The following is a 19,342-nucleotide window of genomic DNA, read 5'->3' on the forward strand; positions in this document are numbered from 1 at the left end:
TGGGAGGTTTCTACAGGCCCTGGCATCCCGGGGTCTGAAAACAGGAGGTCAGAAGGAAGGCCCAGTGGGAAGAGGCGAGGGACCGGAGGCCTGGCTCGGAGTCCAAGCTTCCCTCGTCCTCACTTTGTTCCTGCCGCCCTTGCTCCACGGCCGCCTCTGTGGTTGTCAGCCCTGCCTCCAGCCCGATCGTCTCAGGATGGTTTCTGTCTGACTCATTTCCCTCGGCATGATGTTCTCAAGGCTGGTCAATCCATGTGGTCGCCAGTGGCACTATTCCATCCTTTCTGATGGCTGAGTAGGGTTCCATTGTGCGTATGTACCCCAGCGTCCTTATCTGATTGCACATGGAAGGGCACTGCGGTGTTTCTGTGAATAAGGCTGCAGTGAACATAGGGGTGTGTATGGCTTGCAAATAAATGTTTCCAAATGAGCTGGGTAGAACGAAGAAGGCAAGCAAACAAAAGCTCAGAGACAAAGGCAGCAGTATGGCGGTTACCAGAGGAGAAGGGGGCGAGGAGGATTCTAAAGGGTAGAGGAGGTGGAGCATATGGTGAAAGAAGGAGACTCGACTTTGGGTGGTGGGCACGCAACGCAGTCCACAGATGACGCATCCTGGAAATGTACACGTGAAACCTATGTAACTGTATGAACTAATGTCCCCCCAACACATTGAACAAAAACCGAATAAACAAACAAAGAAGAAATCGTCTCAGGACTTAAACACAATATTGAGGTCCGAGCCTCCCCCAGACCAAATACAGCAGAATCACTTGACCATCTGGAAGTCTCCCTGGGAGACTCTGTAGTCAGGGCTGGCGCCCACACAGCTCTGCTGTGTTATCGTTGCGAGGCTAAGAAATACTCCGGAAAAGAACTAAGGAAGGCCACCAGCTGCCTGGGAACCTGCACCTGGGAACCTTCTCAGAAGGCTGCGTCTGACACCAGGCTGGGAAGCACCTGATTCCGTTCATATTTTTAAAGATGATGACAGGTGTCTGCAGCCGGGAATCAGACAGGACTTGGTTCCGATGCACGTGTTCAGTTTGGGCCCTTCCAGCCTTCTTTACGGTGTGGTCCTCTAAGGCACCTCCCTTAGGCCCGAGGTGACCCGCATGGGTTGTGAATTCAGGGGTGGCTGCAAAGTACTGTGACTCAGTGTGGGGACTGGCGGGTGAGACCACGATCAGAACCTCTGCACTTCAAAGCACTAGCCGTTTGAACTTGGACTTAATCTGAAAGTTAGCCTTCTCACTTACAAAGTGGGGAAAATCACCCCTATCCCACAGGTGCTGATCTGTTCATAGGATAGTAAATTGAATAACGGCTAATAATTAAACAAGGTGGTGGGAAGGAAACACCTACATCAAACTCCTGACCCACGGTAAGCCTCCAACACACAGCAGTGGTTATTAATAGAACTCAAATAAACCGCGTGTCTGGGCCAGCGTGCCGTTTCCTTGTACGCTTCAAGAATAAGAACCGGGCCCACTAATAAAGTCCTGATTTTTCTTGAAGCAGTGAGCTCACTAGAGTCTTCTTGTGTTGCCAAGTTCAGACCCAGGAGTATTGGTTACTGTCGGTGAACAACGGAGACAAACATTTGGAGGCCTCTTTCCGCAGAACGCCGGCCAAAAATAAAAATTCCGGGGCTGCCTTTGAGTCCCTTTGGACTCCCGGCGGCTCTCGGGAGGGCCGGGGGCAGTTCCGTGGGCCTCGCTGTCTGCTGGGGGTCAAGAGAGCAGCCCTGTGACCCCGAGGGAGTGTCTTCGGAATCTCGGTTCAAATCAGGGTGAAGCATTTAGGCGAAGTATGACTCTCTCCAATGCTCCGTTTCCATTAAAAAAAAATAAAGAGGAAACATTACAAAACAAGCAGAATCCAACGTGATCATTAGGAGGTAAGGTGTGTTTTACGTTGCCCTGCATTGTGACCACGGGGCTTGCTCTCTGGCCGGTGCGGTGCATCTGTGTTTGTGTTAGAGGGACGTGTGTTCACCTCGTGGTCTGCCAGGCTGGGGGTCCCAGTCACACTCTGCACATTTAACCTCTGGGACTTGCTGTTCACAAATAGCATGTCTGAGAACCAAACTGGAACCTCTGACTGGAGGCTTTTCAAGTTGGAAATGATCCCGAGCCCCAATTTGAAGGAACAAGGCAAAGTTACAGGACAAAACCAGAAAATGAAGGATGAATGGGTGGGTGGATGGACGGACCGATCTGAGAAAACGCTGGAGGGCAAAGAAAACACTGTTCCTCTGGGTAATCACATGGTCTTCGCGGTCACGTGGAAAGCCGGCCTTCCAGTGGGAGGGTGGCGTCAGCATGGTCACGGCCCATGATTTCCCATGTTCCTCATAAACACGCATGGGCTTTACCATGTATAGCTGTGGACAGACACTTTCCACTACCTGCCACCCCCTCACCGACTTCAGAGAGAGAAACCCAACACCCATGACACACTGGGAAGAACCTTGCTGACGCAGGCTTCCTTCTCAACTAAAATGTTATCTCTAGGGCTCAGCGAACTGACAAACGTCACTGCTTCTAAGCTGGGCCCCTGGTGACACAGCCCAGACGGGTTCTACAATTCAGGTGGGAGTTTTCACTGTTCGCCAGAGCACATCCCTTCACAAGGAACAGCAAACAGCACGCCCTCCCCACCTCTGCCTTTGCACACTTGCACACACCAGCAATCAGTGCTGCCAGCCTCTGAGTCAGCGTGGGGTGGGGTCAGCCCTTGATCAGCAAAAGAACAGAAGCGGCGTCTGAGCAAAGTTTTTTTTTAGGTTCTACAACCAAGGTAGGCGCTAGATTCTCCCGCCTGATTGCTGGGAATATGAACGCCCTGTAAAGCTCAGGAAACAAACAACGCTTAACAAAGTGGCATTACCCTTGCAGCCGATCGCTGCAGTGCCTGGCACTTCCATTAAGGTCTGTTTGTTCTCGTCATCTAAACTATTTGACCACTCAAGCGATCCACAGTAAAAGAAATAGAGGGAGACTCAGAGAAGCCCAGCGCCCACACTGCTGTCCTTGGAAGGAGCAGCGGGACTTCCAGCGATTCACAGCCTTTTCGGCCGGCTCAGGGTCTCCGTAGGAGAAGCAGCGCAGACACTGTACGTCTGCAAGGCACCGAGTGGCCAGCGTACCTGTCCCACAATTCAAATGCAGGGGAGAAAGGAGAGCCTGGGTGTTGGGACCGAGAGCGGCACAGCGCCCTGGGCGTGAGTTTAGGCCGAACAAGGAAGGATTCTGCCCCAGTGGCTAAGCGCAATGGGCAGGTAGAGTGTCCTGACGCCGGCCACCTTTACTGTGGAACTCTCCTTCCTACTGCCCTCTTCACCCTTGTGGGGCTGGATGCGTCCCGTGCCCTTCCTCGTCTGAACCACAAGGGGGCCCTGGGGGGTGCGTGTCTTCGCCTCCCAGTTCACTAGGGCAAAAGCCAGCTCTCAGAAGATGACGATTTGTCCTGGGCCTGCAGTTGGTACATAGACATTCTAGAACGGAATCCACGTCTGCCCTTCTTACCAGAAAGAAATAATAAAAAGATTCGGTGTTCTGAGACAAGGGTTACATTTCGGGCTCAGCTTTCCTGTGGGTCTCCACACTGTGCGAGTGGGCTCACTGAGATAAGATGTACCTATAGGCAACTTGGAAAACAAAATGTCACCGTGATAATGCCAATGCTCCGGCTGGTGTGCACGCTCCCCTGCGTGAGAATTGTTCATTACGGGCTGCTCAACCCCCGTGGAGTCCCTTCGGACCCAGGGCTGTCTGGGAAGTGCACGCGGACTGCCGGAGGGAGTGCGTTGAGGCAAGCTGTCCGTGGTTAGCAGCAGTTCCCAGGGAAAGCCGTTGGAAGCAGAAAGAGCACATCTCGAGTCCGCACTCACGGTGAGTCGGGGGGACCGCCGCGGCAAACCAAAGCCGACGGGCCAGAGCACACGCGAGACCGAAAATGTCCTCCGGCCTGTGGTGGAGAATACATGCATGAAGGGGGTCTCCCCGGGGGTGGGGGTGGCTTCTCAAGAGAGAATCAAGAGAACCCAGCGCCTCCCTCTCCAGTCTGGGTGCCGTCTAGCGAACGTCAAGGACATCCAGGCTTGTGTGACTTGGCTTTCGGGAGGCCACATTTGCCTCGTCATTCTCCAGCTTCTGTTCTTTAGGTTGGACCACGGAAGAGGAGAACAATAGGAAAAAAACATCCTCCTTGATCGGCTCTGTGTTCTGCCGGTGACTCAGCAGTCTGGACGTGCGTGCGGACGCGATAAGGTAGGCGACGAGTGACGATAGGGCCAAAGTGACCGTGGGCGGCTCTCCCTTTGAGTCCCTTGGCTGTCTGGTAAATCAGCAGGTACGTACACAGGTGACCGTTTCTGCTGCGTCTCCAGGCAGGGCGGCCCGATGGGCACCCACCCTTGGCTACAAGACGATGAGGAGCAGATGGGGTGCGGAGCGAGAGTGCGTGTGCCCCGCCCCCTGCTCCTTCGTTACACCACCTCGGTGCGCAGCCCCCTCGAGTGTATCACAACTCGGCTGAGATCGCTCGCTCTACACAGTCCGGCCAATTTGGATTGCTCAGTTTTTCCACACTAACAGAATATTTGGCAAAAAGGAACGACTTTGTCATGGAAAAGATCCCAAAGTGAAAAAAAAAAAACCTCATTGTTTACCCTGTTCTGCTAGTCATCAGCACTTAAGATGAGTCCCAAGAATTCTCCAAGACTCCCCTTCCATGTAGAAATAGGGGTGCTAAAGCAGAATCAGGGTTTTAATGATTTTTTTTTGGTCATTAGCAGAGGTCGAAATTACATGGAGCCACAGGGAAGGGGTTCAGAACATTGCAAACGAGGGATTCACAGCTTAAAACCATCACTGAATGCAAAACGAAGCAAAAGCCCGGGAAACATACACCCTGCCACCAGTGCGCCACGCCAGAGGCCAGCTTCTGATCTCGGGAAACGTGGGGAAGAGGCCCTCTCTGTGCTCCGAGACCCAAATATCATGCAAGACGTGTCAGAGCAAGGGAGACCTGCAGGGAGGTGGCAGTTTGATGGGACCTGGTGACGAAGGACCGAGCCTGCCCCCCGCAGCTAGAATGGGACACATCACTGGTCCGCTGACAACACCTGCCCTGCTGGCTGGTTTTCCAAAGCTGAAATGTGTGCTTTGTCACGAACCGAGACCCAATTGCTGAAGCGTGAAGACAGGGGAGATTGTAGAACCCTTCCCTCCCGCTGTCCACCCCCTCGATGTCTGGGGTCATCCAGGGTGATGGTAGCATTGCTGTACTGGTTTGTTTTCAGTATTCTAAATGCGGCTCTTGTCAGACACGCAGGGAGATTGTTGAGAAAGTAGATTCTGAGAATTCCCATGACAAACAGATTCTTTTCCTTCTCCCCTTTTCTTGGGTCCGTGGGAGGAGAGGGCGGATACCGTGGGCATCACACCTCACGGAACACGTCCATCAAACTATCACAGTGTGCACCTTCAGCTTACCCCGTGGTGTATGTCAATTATTTCTCAATAAAACTGGAAAAATTGGATTACATAATTAATCCAATTACATACATTGGATTACTGTGATTACATAAATAATACAAAATACAAAAGTAAGGACGTAACTCAGATAATCACTGAGGCGCTTCAAAATAAAAAAACAAACGTCACTTTTGGAGTTTGGACCCCATGCCAGTGCGCTGTGCGTGCAGGGGTGCATCTGCATCTGGAGGCGGCAGGGTCCATGGCCACAGGTGCCTCACTGTCCGGCCTCGAGGGTCCCTACGCCCTCGATTCATAGGTCACAGTGCTGAGACCGGACTGTAGCCAGAGGGTTGGTGCAGTCGGGCCCGGGAAGGGAGGTGGACTCGTTCTGGTGGCCGTGGCCTGAGATGGCAACGCTTCCCGTTTGAGGTTGCGTTGCTGCTAACTAGCCCCATGCTGTCAACGCTGTCAACGGCGAAGCACAGGCATTACCGTGCACCTTTCAGGGTCGGGGGTCACTGCGGAGCGGCTCGCTTAGTGAGCGTGAGCCTGAAGTGGACCGGGACAACATGCGTGTACTTCACACAGAGCGTGCGGTTGCACACGTGACTGAGTCCCACTCCAATAAAGCAAGAGGAAATCGCCTCACTGTCAGGCGGTCAGCGGTCACCAGCACCCAAGCCACTCTTGGGTGGGGACCCAGGATCACCAACAAACCCCAGTGGAAGCCTGAAGGAAGGCAGCCAGCTGCTGCATGGAGCGTTGGGCATTTCCTGCATCTGATTTTTTACGTGGACATTTTCTCACTTGAGAACATTGGATTTGACATCTGCCCTAGCAAGTGTCCAGTTGGCACTAACCCATTAGGTTATGTGCCAGTACCAACACGGTTTTTAGGTGTGTTAGAATTTGATGCCTGACTGTGGGAGAGCTGGGGACACACCGGGGAAGAGGTGGCCCGTGCTCGTGGTTTGTGTGGGACTCGGGGACGTCAGGTTCTCCGGACTAAACCCGGGACAGTCGTGGGAGAGCCAGGACAGCTGGTCACCCCAAAGAGGCACATCTTGGAGGCAACATTTGCACCCAGGACAATTGTTGTGGCTTCCCACTGGAGACTGTGAGAAAGCCCTAGCCCGGCTCCAGGGCTCTGCCGGGGGTGAGCTATTTTTGTTGGGCATCGTGGTGGGAAGATGGAGACGCCTCCAGTGGGACCCTGGAGGTGGCTCTCACTCCCCTGTGCGTCCCCCTCGAGAGCCACATGGGACGAGAGGAGCCGGGTAGCTGGGGATCGGCCGGAGGGGATCCCAGCCGGCTGATCAGCAGCGAGGAGGGCTTGTCGGATGGGACCCGGTTTATAAACCAAGGGATGAAACAACGTTGAAGAACATAGAAAACTTTTAAAGAATTCCTTGGGAGCTATTCTTCACCTTTCCTTCGAGAGAGGTCTCCTGTGAGCCCAAGAGGAGCTGATGGCCTGTCACAAGGTCTAGGACACTTCTAAGAGCCAGCTCTTCCGTCAGGTCTCCGGGGACACCTTCCCTTGGCCGTATCCCTGTGACTTGTATAGTTGGCTTCTGAAGCTCCTTTTTCAAAAATTCTTATTGTTGTTGATCATTTCAAAATGTCTCGGGTCTTTGGCAGAACACAAAACAGCCACACTCCTCACTCTAGATCGTGCCCTAAAACGTGGCCTGTGGCCATGACTCTGGGCAACAGAAGGGGGGCCCCACACTCACCACACACGTATTGATCTTCTCCACCACCTGTCTGCACCTTTAGTGAGGAGGAAATATTGAGTGGCTTGTGAGTTCTGGGTCGAGGCAAATGCAGAGCAGGAAGAAGTTACTGCGGTCGTTTGGCCATAGGGCACAGCACGGGAAGGGACAAAGAGGGAGAGAATGCTAGACCCGGTCACCATCCTAGCGAAACTGTTTGGGGGCGAGACCTTGTGTCCTTCAGAGCTGTCCCAAGAGAGTTCAGCCATCAGCCTCTGAAGCGCCAGCAGCTTTGGGGACTGGGAGGGCAGCGTCTGTCCAATAGCTGTCACAGCCCCCAAACAGGCCTGAAGACACTCCTCCGTCTCCTGCCCGGTCCGGGGCGGTGCCCACCAGGGGGGCTCCTCACGCTTGAACCTTCGGAACAATTATTCTTACCATCCTACGAAACCTTCATTGGCTTAAGTCTCCAAGCCCATCAGCCAAGTCCAGGGAAGAGAGCGACTCTGACGGCCCCAAACGGATGCTCACAGCTCTTCTTACACCAGGGACAATTTTAACGAAGGCTTCTGCCACTTGCCTAGCTTAGATGCGTGCGAACAGATAAACTCGGGGGTTGACAGAGCGGAGCCCAGTGCATGAGACTTTGATGAGGCGCTGGTGGAGGCCCTGCGTCCCTGGCTCTGTGGGCACCGGGACAGGAGGGTCTCCAGTGGTTCCTCCCCACCCTAACTACGCCTCTGGGACTCGCCTCCTTGTTCTCTTTCTGAATGTCACCATTAGCAGGAGTCTCCCTCTCTCCCGGAGCCGGGCCACGCACGGAGAGGGAGGCGGAGAGGGAGGAAGATGCCGGGCGGGAGAAGTGAGAGCACAGGGGAGGGAGGAGCCATGCGAATGGGTGGGGATGGCGTGAAGGGCGGGCAGTTTCCTTCGCAACGTGGGATCGGTGGGGTTCGTCCTGGGCACGCTCATTTCTGACTCACGCATCACACACTCATTCATTCACACATCCGACTTGAGGGTAAAAATGGTAGAGAACAAATATGAGCTCAGATTTCTTAGTTTAAATATGAATAATATTAACAAAATGTTGGTGCTAATAAATGTGGCCTTTGTCCTTGTGATGTTATTGAGAGAAGGGTGACTTTATGCCCTGGCTGGCGTAGCTCAGTGGCGTGAGCGCAGGCTGCGAACCAAAGTGTCTCAGGTTCGATTCCCAGTCAGGGCACATGCCTGGGTTGTGGGCCATGGCCCCCAGCAACTGCACATCGATGTTTCTCTCTCTCTCTCTCTCTCTCTATCTCTCTCCCTCCCTTCCCTCTCTGAAAATAAATAAATAAAATCTTTATAAAAAAGAGAGAAGGATGACTTTCTGTCTCATGAGGTCACAGGAAGGCAAATGGGACAGATGTCCTTTCATACTTAGTGGAATACTCTTAAAGAGTCTATAACTGAGTCCATTTTCTTTCTTGTGATTTTTGCTACGTAAACCCTGTGAGGCGGAGGTTAGAGCTACAGTGTTTAACTGTCCCAGAGGTCAAATCACTTGGTTCTTCCAATCTTCACTAGCGTTTGTTAGGTGGCCCTTTCCTGGAATGTCTACAGTCCTTCTTTGTCTTCCTCTGTGGAGGCCTTGATCCCTCCCCTAGAAGTCCACCTTCAAGGTCAAGGTCAAGGTCGTTGACCTTCCTGTTGACTTCTAGAATGTTTTGATCAGGTACCACTTATACTGAATTATGGTCCGCTCATCACCCGCATTTCTGCTGAACTGTAACTCACTCCAGTGCATGGACTAGGCGGTCTTTCTGACCAGTGAAGAAAAGGCACCCAATGTAGTTACTCACTGAATTCCACCCTCATGAGGTCAATAGCAAAGGGTCCTTCTGTGAGTGCTGGAAGGCACCCCCCGGCACTATGGGTGACTGACCCTGTGCTCCATCAGATCGTGCATGTGCACCCTAAATCGAATTCCAAATATTAGTGCTGAAATCCCCAGTTTTATTTTGATTGGGAACCTGCTGGCATGGAGGAGGAGGGTGGGGGACACTGAGGGAGTGAGGGGCCACAGTGAGGGGGCGTCCTTGTGCCAGTGGAAAGGAATCATTCCAGTGCTCCTGGGATTAGCAACTGTAGCCACAGCTATTGGTGACCCACTCAGATTCCCTTGGGTCCCCTTCACTGCTTCTGGGTACCCACTTCTGTGCTTCCATGTGGATTACTGCTGATCACCTGAAGCCCCTGCTAGCAGACCCTGAACACTGCCTAAGACTGCACTGCTTTGCAGGTGCAGAAAGCCAGAGCACTTGGGAGACGGCATGCCCATCACCCCTGCTACTCTTAGCTGAGGCTGACTGGGCCGAGAGCATGAAGGCCCAGCCCCCTGACCTAAGATGCTGTGTTCACTCCAGAACCAGGCAGGGGATGGCCTTTGCCTGAGATCACACCCTTGCTTGGCTCCCTCCTTCCCCGGATGAGCTGCCCTTATTTTCCTTCAACTTCCTCCCAGGAACACTTCTTTCATTAATTACGTGTGAATTTTTGTCTCCACATTTGCTTCTAGAACCCCTACTCCAAGAGAAGATTTCAGCTTTGTGACTTCCTAAGATAAGGTTCTCTCTGGACAGGCCAAAGGCAAGTGAGTCCCCAGCTGGGGCCTGCAGAGTCTTACGAGGACTGAAATGGGCATCCTTCATTCTCCGTGGCTCGTAGGCATGCCAAGGAGACACTGCGCATGCCTCTGGGACAGAGATGGTGGGAGCGAACTGGAGGCAAGTGACCAAATCCTACCTGGCCCGTGGAGAGCTCTTTAAGCTGGTGGGGGTCATAGGAGGCTTTGATGATATTTTAAAAACTGACATACCCCCCCAAAATAGTTCTACATCGAACTCCACTTAAGTAGATGTAGTCAAAGATAAAAGTGTATTTTTATTCCCTCTCATCACACTTCAAAGTTTTTTGTCTTGATTCAAGCCAAGATGAGAATTGGATGTACTACAGTATTTTTTTTGTGTGTGTGTGTTTTGGAAATTATTCTTGGGAAATGGCTCTCTTGAAAAAGTTAGTTCTTGTAATCTTTTCTGCCCAAGTTCCAGACATCTTTTGAGAACTTTGGGTAAAAGTCTAGACTTTAGATTTACATTCTGTTTAAATTTGACACATGTAAGGATTTTGCTTTTAATTAATTGGGGAGAAAGAAGAAAGAAAGAAAAAGGAAGGAAGGAAGGAAGGAAGGAAGGAAGGAAGGAAGGAAGGAAGGAAGGAAGGAAGGGAGGGAGGGAGGGAGAGAAGGAAAGAAAGAAAGAGAAAGGTGACTTGGTAAATATTCATGTTTGTTTTTTAGGCTATAAGATTAATAACATTGAATAGGGCCCTTCAGTTAAAAAATGATTAACTGTTATTTGAAGTAATCTTATATGGTGAATTCCAGACCCTACTCCTTAGAGGCAGGTTGTGAAGTAAATTTTACTCATGGGGTGAATTAGAGATTGAATGACACACTATTTTCCATTAAGCTTAACTGTTTGTCTTATTCCCATTGTCCTTAGCCTCAGAAATTTCCAGAAATACTTAGATCATTCAGTTATTAAAAACATGTAAAATAGAGTCTGTCTTCAGTGACAGAAATCGCATAGATGTCTATATAGATGCTTATTCTAGAACCTTCCCACTCACCTCACACTTTAACCACACGTGTACCATGCCTCACCTCCTTTTGTGACTTCTGTCAGGTCGACAACCACATAACTTCTGTCAGATATCTAACTATTGACTATCTCAAGTGAAAAAGAAGGAAAACAGGTAAACACCCCAACATGAAGGATCCTGGCTTAACACTTCAGTAATTTTGCGTATTCACACCAGTCCTTTGGACTCCTTTTCCGCTCTCATCACTTTTAAGGCGAGCATGAGTGAATGTGAGCTCCGCTGTGCGTGGCCCTGCAAGAAATAAAACTTGCCAGAGTATCAGGCCGTGGTTAGAATTCATGTCGTGCATGACTCGATACTCAGAGGAATCTACACATGCATATGTACGCTCACACAATAGACTAATTGGAGAAAAATGTAGCCTAATGAAAACTGCATGGCCTGAGAGTGAGAAGACCGGCTCTGAGCCTCACCCCCCTCTCTCCAGCCCTGTAACTCTCGGTGCACCCCTTGCCCTCTCTGGTCCTCACTTGCTCGCCCTCAAAATGCAGCTGATCATGGCTTGGGGGCCTGAGTGTCAAATGAATACATTATCGAAAGAGCATTATACATAGCGAGAGAGCACTCAATGATCAGTTCACTCATGAAAGGGGAGGCCGCAAATACTAATTAAACCTAAGGAGATAAGAATTCAAGTTCAACCGTAACAACAAATTAGACCCTCCATGCATAATCTTTTATCAATCTGCTTGATCAGTACTTTTTTGAGAGGCCATGACATGTCAAGTGTGCCCGAGAGACACCAGGTGACCGAGACAGGTGCGGCGGAGCTCTGGGATAGAGCGCACAGGACACGGTGAAGAGCTGGGATGAGCGAAGCTGTGCTCAGGGGCATTCAAAGCAGGAGGGAATACCGAGATGCACAGTTGGCTTGGGACCGTATGCAATAGGGACCTTAAAAACAACGTCCCGCAGGGCGTACCCTTTGGGCGAAGGCCTGAGCAGTGACAATGAACTAGGCAGGTGGATGGAGACCTGAGAATGCTCCAGGCAGAGGGAGCAGCATGGGCACGCTGCCCGAGGGAGCACAGGGTCAGATTTTGAATTCTGGGTTTTCCCTTTTTATTTTTCTCCCCCTTTGTGTTGATCGGTGTCCCGTGGGACCGTTAGCATGTCCTCCTTTGAGGTCTGTCTGGTGCTACGGCTTAGGAGCAAGGCCGCCGGCTTTGCAAACCTGACCTTCATGTGGCTCCTGCAGACTCTCAAGCCCTGAGCCTCTGGGGGGCCGGTGTCTCTGAGGGGTCACCACCTTCTCCCAGGAACAAGAGGGAAGGACACTGGCACACCATTCCCACTGGGGACGCAGGGAAAAGGAATGACTCGTGTCAGGGTTTTGAGTCGAGGGAGAGGGGAGGAGAACTGGGACAGCCTCTGGCCTTCCTCCTCTGAGCCCAGAACTTGGCGGAGGAGACACACCCTGTGCTTCCCGTAAATCTCGCCGCCCGCTCTTCCCTCCAGTTGAGAGCAGCTGCAGCACCCGGTGCAGGCACCTTTGCCCGGGACAGGTGAGCGCCTCATCAGCTGGCTCCTTTGCTCCCCTCGGTGTTGACTTTGCGCCAGGGCAGGGGACCTCTTTGGAGAAAGTGTCTGAGGGAAGTCATCCTCTCTTCTAGAACTTACTGGGTGCATGGTCTCCATGCACTCTGGCTACAGCAGGCTGGTGACCTGCGTGGGCTCGGACAGGCCTCCATGGAGAGGACACAAAACTGCATCCAAGGGAGAGGCTTACAGCCTCCGTTTCCAGAGCCAGAGAGAGACGCCCCCCTGGACACCTGCTTTCAGAATGGAATTCTGTTTCTTGTCAAAGCGCCAGGCTCTGTGCGTGAGTGCTGAAAACCAGGTCCCCATGCACGTGCTGGATCCCGGTTCCAAAGACCCAGCAGAGCCCAGCTCTGCCCACAGCTGTCCAGCCTCTTCACACGTTTTGATCCAGGAAACAGCCTCCAGGAAAAATCAACGTGGCCTTGAGAGCACTGAGCCACAAACCCAGTGCCCCCTGCGACCTTGTGCTCTTACTTACGTTCTGACACCTGTGTTATCTGTTAATCAAAACTAAGAAGATAAGAATTACAGTTCAACCGTAGCAACACATTAGACCCTCCATTTATAATCTTTTATCAACCTACTTGACCAGCACTTTTTTGAGGGGCCATGACATGTCAAGTGTCCCTCGAGGGACACCAGGTGACCAAGACAGGTGCGGCGGAGCTCTGAGACAGAGCACACGGGACACGATAAAGAGCTGGGACGGTTTAGGCCGGGCTCGGGGGCATTCAGAGGAGAAGGGAACTCTGAGACACGGATTTTCCCTGGAGGCAGGGGTTTTTGTTACTCTTCATTGGGAGCCTGGGGAGCAGACAGGGGGAGAGAACTTGGGGTGAAGGAGAATTTATTAGAAAAAAATAATCTGGTTATTTATTTGTAGTTGATTTAGGCAAAGAGCTCTTGAAAAGACTTTGAGAAGAGTGGCTGAAGTTTCTTCAAGGACTAACTGGCATTCCTTAAAGAGGCTTCAGTGTTCTTTCATACAGGTGTCTGAAAAACTCTGAACCTCCCGTCCATGAGCATGCTCTGCCGGGCTGTAGATTTCCTTAAGACATACTGCTGACACCAGGGACTCTTTTCTCTCTCTCTCTCTCTCTCTCTCTCTGTCTCTCTCTCTCCCCCCCTCCCTCTCACTTTCTCTCCTACCCTCCCTCCCTCCTTCCCCGGCCCTCCCTCCCTCCGCCCAGTCCCTTCCAACCTCCTTCTCTCTCTCTCCAGTTCCTTCAGGTAATCCTACTCAAACTTGTACCAACTCGTTTTTGACTGACAGGGAACAGTGAGAGCGTCTCCTTCCTTCTGAGGGAACCCAAACACCTATCTCTCCCAGGGCGACCTGCAGGGACGGCTCCTTCCTTTGCCCGGCCAGAAGCGCACCTCCAGCCAGGAGCCAGCCTCCTCGCCAGGCAGGTAAGAGCAGAGCCGGCGCTGGTGGGGCGTGTGGGAGATATTTCTGAAACGCTTCCTTCTCAAGGTAAAAGGCGAAAGCGTGATTCTTTCCAAACTCCCTGAAATCATTCAGGACGTCCCAGCTTATCTGGGGGAATTTACAAGTGCTGTTTGCATGTGGGAAACGGGTTTTTTACTTCATGATGGGGCAGGGAGAAAAAAAAAAGAAGTGCTTTATTCTTGCCTGTGAAACACTATCCAGATGTTGTCTCCTTTTGTGAGTGTGTGGGGAGGGTGGTAAGGGATCCAGATCAAGGGGGCAGAGCCGCTCCGGCTCCCCTGTCCCTGCGTGGCTCGCTCGTGCTGTCTGTCGGGGAGAGTGTGATCCTGGTTGTCAGTGCCGGTCTGGTTCTCTGGGTCTTTCCCCCGCGCCGCTCTGTCCTGCCTGGGTCAGCAGAGAAGTCGGTTCAGGGTGCCGCAGGGCGAGAGCTCACTGGAGTATTTAAAAATCTGCTACCTATCCTCATGAGAAAAAGTTATGTAAGTTTTCCGCACTAGGTATAAGGAATGTAAACAGCTTTGACTCTGAGGACGCTAGCAGCTTGCTCACGACCCCTGAGTAATGCGCTTTATAATCTGTGTGTAATTGCGTGTGGGCTCAGACTAGTCTCGGCTAATAAATGTCACGCCGGGTGAAGTTTCTACATCGCTCCTGTGAAACCAGTTGTTTTTTTTTTTTTATCTCCTCTCTGCACTTCCGCATCTAGCTGCCTGTAGGAAATAAGAATGCGTTGTTCAATGGTTGTTTCTTGACCTCACAATTACTTTAAGTCACAGGTTCAGAAACTCAGAACCAATGCAATCTTTAACCTAGGAAAATGAGAGACCAAAGTTTGTCACACTCAACCCAAACGCTAAGATTTATTTCTTCTTTTCGGAAACTACCTTAATGTTTATTTTTTTAATTGCCCTAAAGGAAAGACTTTGCAAAAAGAAAACATTACAAGTGATTCTTAAAGCTCTTTTTTTTTGGAAACTGAAAATCATATTCGCACAATCAGCTCTTACCCCGGATCTTATCCCAATCTGTCCACTCTGGTAAATGTTTAAACAAATATGTAATGATCAACAACAGCCTCGGGTGAAAACACCTCTCCATTTAAGACTGCCTGAAGTATCCAAAGAAGCGAGCCAAATGCCACTATAATGCCTTTTCCAAATGCCATCCTTTCGGGAAAGCTGGGAATCGGAAGACTTCCACTCGAACAGCACAGCACTCACCTCACACACAGCTCCCCGGGGCTGCTGTTTCCTAGGCGTGGTTTTTATCGGGGTTCTTCCTCCCCTCGTTGTGAATGTAATAAGCGACCGCACGGGGAGCGGTGACCCAGAGGTCCCCAGGCAAGTCCTCCCACGAGGTGGGGAAGTGGACGAGTTTGAGCAAACGGCCGGGGGTCCTGGTGTGGACATGCTCGGGAAGCAACGGAGCTGCCCTCTCTCCTCCGAGTGCAGCGCACACACACACACGAGTCGTTTGGGGATTTTATAGAAATAGACCTCGCTGGATTTTGCGATCCCGGTTGCTTAAGGAAAACACGTTTTGAAAAAGTTCCTCCCTCCCTCTTACCAGCCCTTCCTTCCTCAACAGTTGTGGTCATTTTATAGAAAGGGCTGTTTCCCCAGTTTCCTCCCTTCACACTTATGAGCAGCGCAGGCAGCCCTGTGTGCAGGGCGTGGGGGGGGGGGGGCAGAGGGAGAGCGAGCCCCCAGCCTGCCCGCACCAGCAGCCCCGGGCAGCCAACAACAGCAGGTCTGCTGGCTGCTGCGTGCAGAGCGCAGCACACGCCTGCAAGGAGGGACCTGGAAGGGCTGCTCTCTCTTGTCCTGGGGTGTGTGTGTGTGTGTGTGTGTGTAATTACACACCTGAATGACAATGACGTGCTTGGTGCAAGCAAAGCCACCGATATGTGGCTTTAGGCAGTGAGCAGAGGCAAACGTTTGGGGACTTCATCAGTAAATGTCAAGTACTTGAAATATTCTTTCCTGCCGCACCCCCTCTCATCGGCTAGAGACACGAGTGGCCGACTTCCTCGCACACATGGGGTTGGAGGCCAGAGGCGTTTGCACATTGCCTGGTGGGCCCATCAGGGCCTCGGAGCCAACGGGGCCGCCCCCAGAAGGAGCCGTGGCCCCGTGCGGCGGCTGAGGACGGGCCCCTGGCATGACTGTTGAAGGCGTATAACCCTCCCTAGTCATTTCCTTCAGGCTTTCATTTAGAAGTGATTCAGCTACGGTTTTCCCCACAACCGTTCAAGCACTTCCCACCGGAGTCAACTGGTATCTTCAAATGTGTTGTTTTAACCCTTCTTTGAAGTAAAAAGAACCCTGCTCCAGAAACAGTCAGGGAGCTGTGGCAAGATGGGTGTTAGCCTCTGTGCTTGCCAAGGGGAGTGTGGCACTTCCTAAGGGGTGAGTGCGGGGGTAGGTCAGGCAGAGGTCATTAGCCATCCTTCCCCGTCGCCTGCCTTTCGCCTTCATCTCGGACAGCTTCCGGCGCCATGGCAAGGGTTGGGGGGCATGGGCTGGGCTGGGTGGCAGGGCTGGGTGCCTGGACGGCAGAGGGGCCACGTGAACCAAGGCCGGTTCACTTGCCCTGTGCCCCTCAAGGATGCCGTGCCATTGAAGGGGACAGAACTGACCCAGCACCCCTGGCTCTTTGCTGCTGCTCAGGTAGCTTTCCCCGGGGGCCAGTGTGCAGACAGGGAGAGGACTTGAGGACAGACGTGACAGTCCTGGTGGTGGCACACCCCCCCACAGGACAGGCACAAAGGAAGGCTGCTCCCCACCCTGGAGGGGAGATCAGAGGGCGCAGGGGAGAGAAAACCACACATACTCTTAAAAGTAAAGTTCTGGAAAAGAGTTTTTTTTTAATAAGTATTACTTGCTTGAAATGGAATGAAAAAAAAAAGAGCAAACAGACATTCCCGATGAAAGGCAAGGCAAGAAAGCAGTTGTCTGAGAAATGGGAGCCGCTCTGCAAAATGGTCTCGGGGTTCACCCGCACTCGGGGTGACGCAGCTGGAGTCCACACAGGCGTTCTCCCGCATCCCCAGGGCGTTGCAGCCAAGGAACCACCGGTGCTGCTGGTTTCATGAGGTCAGGGCCCCTCCTGTGGCGTCTGCGGGCCTGGGTTCGCTCCCCCGAGGACCGTGGTGTCACAGGCCAAGCAGCTAAGGAACCCGAGGCCGCTGCAACCCAACGGGCCTGGGCGTCCGCAGGCAGCCCAGCTCCGGGGCGCAGCCTGTGCTTCTAGACCTGAAAGTCCGTGCCCCTAAATTCCAGGCATCTTAGTCACCAGCCGAGATGACCCAGGGCAGCCTGGTGGTCACGCTCACGGCATCAGGAGACGAACAAGCTGATGGTTTTGGGGGGCAGAAACATGTGTTGTAGGAAGCAATGGCACGGAAGAGCATGTCCGTGCTACCTCGGGTCGGAGCGCCTGGAGGAAACCCCGGGATGGATCAACGACAGAATAAGTTCCGTGTCGTCCTCCCCACGTCCCCGCAGGTCAAGTTCAGAGCAGTCCAGACGCGGAGGGTCCGCACCAGACGAGCCGCCGCTCTCCCGTCAGGGGAGGGGCACCAGCCACAGAGCTGAGGTGGCCTCTTACACCCCCACCCAGGGCTCCGCATTCAGGGAAGTGACATCCAGGGCCTGACCACGTCCCTGGGATGACAGATCCCATTAGTTAAGTGGGGTCATCCGAGGACAAAAGGGTGGGTCAGGGGAGGAACACGGCAGGTAGGGATCCAATTCTCGGGGGGCGCTGAGGCTCCAGGGAGCTGGGTGTGGGTGTCAGTCCACATCCTGTTTCAGTAGAAGTTGCCCCGGGCTCGGGCTGACATCCTTGTGTGTTACTGGCACCAGAGGCTGATCAAGGTTTCATGGAGCTCGAAGGTTATGCAATTTGGGGCCTCTCTTCAAAGGAAAATGAGTGAAACATTATGACTGTAAAATTAAGTACAAAGCTTTTTGTGCTTAAAAGCTTTGGAGGAGGCTGGTGTACATGGGGACCCGTGTCGTGTGAGTTCATTACCTTCATGGTTAAGTCCATTCTGTGCTGTTCACCATAAAGGCCCACGCTTGTTTCTTGAAGGAACGATTGAATTAATGTATACACATTCTAGCCGCTTACTGCTCTCTGAGTGACTCTGAGAAATGATAAGTGAATAATCATGCTTACCCATATTGAATGACCAGTGAGTGATATATCTGGAAAATTGATCTGGGAATACCAAGAATGTTTCTTCTTTCATTGGCATGTTGGGGTGAAAAGTAGATTTTTCCTGCCCGAGGCTGAACTTTTAGGTCCTCCTAACAATGCAACACCCCGGGATAAGATACTATGAAATCTGTTTTTTCTGCTGCTGGGAGGAGGGTTACTGAAATGAATGGTACACTTTTAGCATTTGAAAAGCCCCAAGTTAAAACCTGAAGAACACTATGTTTGTTGTGAATCTAGAAGTAAAAAGGATATTAAATGCATGAGGAATATGCTTCTCCTGCAACTCAGGGATTCGGCCCAGGGAAATGTCTGTGTGGATGGCAAGAAATAGCCTCCTCGTCCTTGGTCCCCACGAATGCCCCTTCCAGGTCCCAGGGCAGTGAAGAGTGTCCTTTCTCGGTAAGAATGCTTGCTAACTTCGGGCCTACCGGGCCTCCTGTTGACTCAGTGGTGTTTACGTCTTCAAATATTTGCAGATTGCTATCTGGCTCCGTCCAGATCCTGTTTGCCAAAGCACACAAGGTCGGCTCCCCGAAGCTGGCTTTCTGACTTCCTGAGTTACCCTGGGGGTCTGCTCCTACCCGTTGAGAGTCCAGGGGAAGTTGGCCTTCTGCTTTGAAACATCATGCAATTTGACGTCACCTGCACCCTTCCTACCAACCACACCCCCACATACCTGCTGGGAGTCACGGAAAATGCCAGAGCACCGGAGCACCTGACTCCTTTGTTTAGAATTGTCTGAATACCAAGGCACAAGGGCCCACCCTGACTTCTTTGTATTTTCAAAAATCCAGGGGAAAAATGTGTGTGTAAACAGACTGTGAGCTTCATCGCCCACAGACACATACGTACACGTGACAATGGGCGTGCGGGTGTGCATTTAGCCAGAACATTCATGCTGAAACCGACCGTGCAGGTACAGAGAGAATATTCCATTGTCAACAACGTCACAACACAATGGTGCTTTATTTGGAATGTTTTGTCCTAGTGAAGAAATTTGAACTCTCCAATTTTCATCTCAGGGCCATATTAAAGACCGAGGGTCCCCCCAAATCGCTCTCTAGACAGTGTTTTTAAAAAGTGCTGTCATAGTGACACTGATGTTACTACTGCTCTTGAGCAAAGGACCTCAGCGTTAAGTCACATGACTCGATTCTTGGCAACTGGCAGGCTACGATAATCTGATTAAGAAATTCCCAGGGTTCCAGCTTCTGGCCCCACCC

General features: G+C 51.9%; 1 protein-coding gene across 2 annotated transcripts in view; it reads left to right on the forward strand.

Annotated features, from left to right (window-relative positions):
* The first annotated feature begins 13,627 nt into the window (after positions 1-13,627).
* KCNJ15 (potassium inwardly rectifying channel subfamily J member 15) overlaps positions 13,628-19,342 on the forward strand; it is a 44,135-nt gene continuing 38,420 nt past the window's right edge. For both annotated transcript variants that reach the window (XM_036017434.1, XM_036017433.1), the window contains exon 1: positions 13,628-13,855. The gene's annotated coding sequence lies outside the window, so the exon portion shown is untranslated. The remainder of the gene's footprint in view (positions 13,856-19,342) is intronic.

This window comes from Phyllostomus discolor, chromosome 2 (genome assembly GCF_004126475.2).
Source record: "Phyllostomus discolor isolate MPI-MPIP mPhyDis1 chromosome 2, mPhyDis1.pri.v3, whole genome shotgun sequence".
Lineage (NCBI taxonomy): Eukaryota > Metazoa > Chordata > Mammalia > Chiroptera > Phyllostomidae > Phyllostomus > Phyllostomus discolor.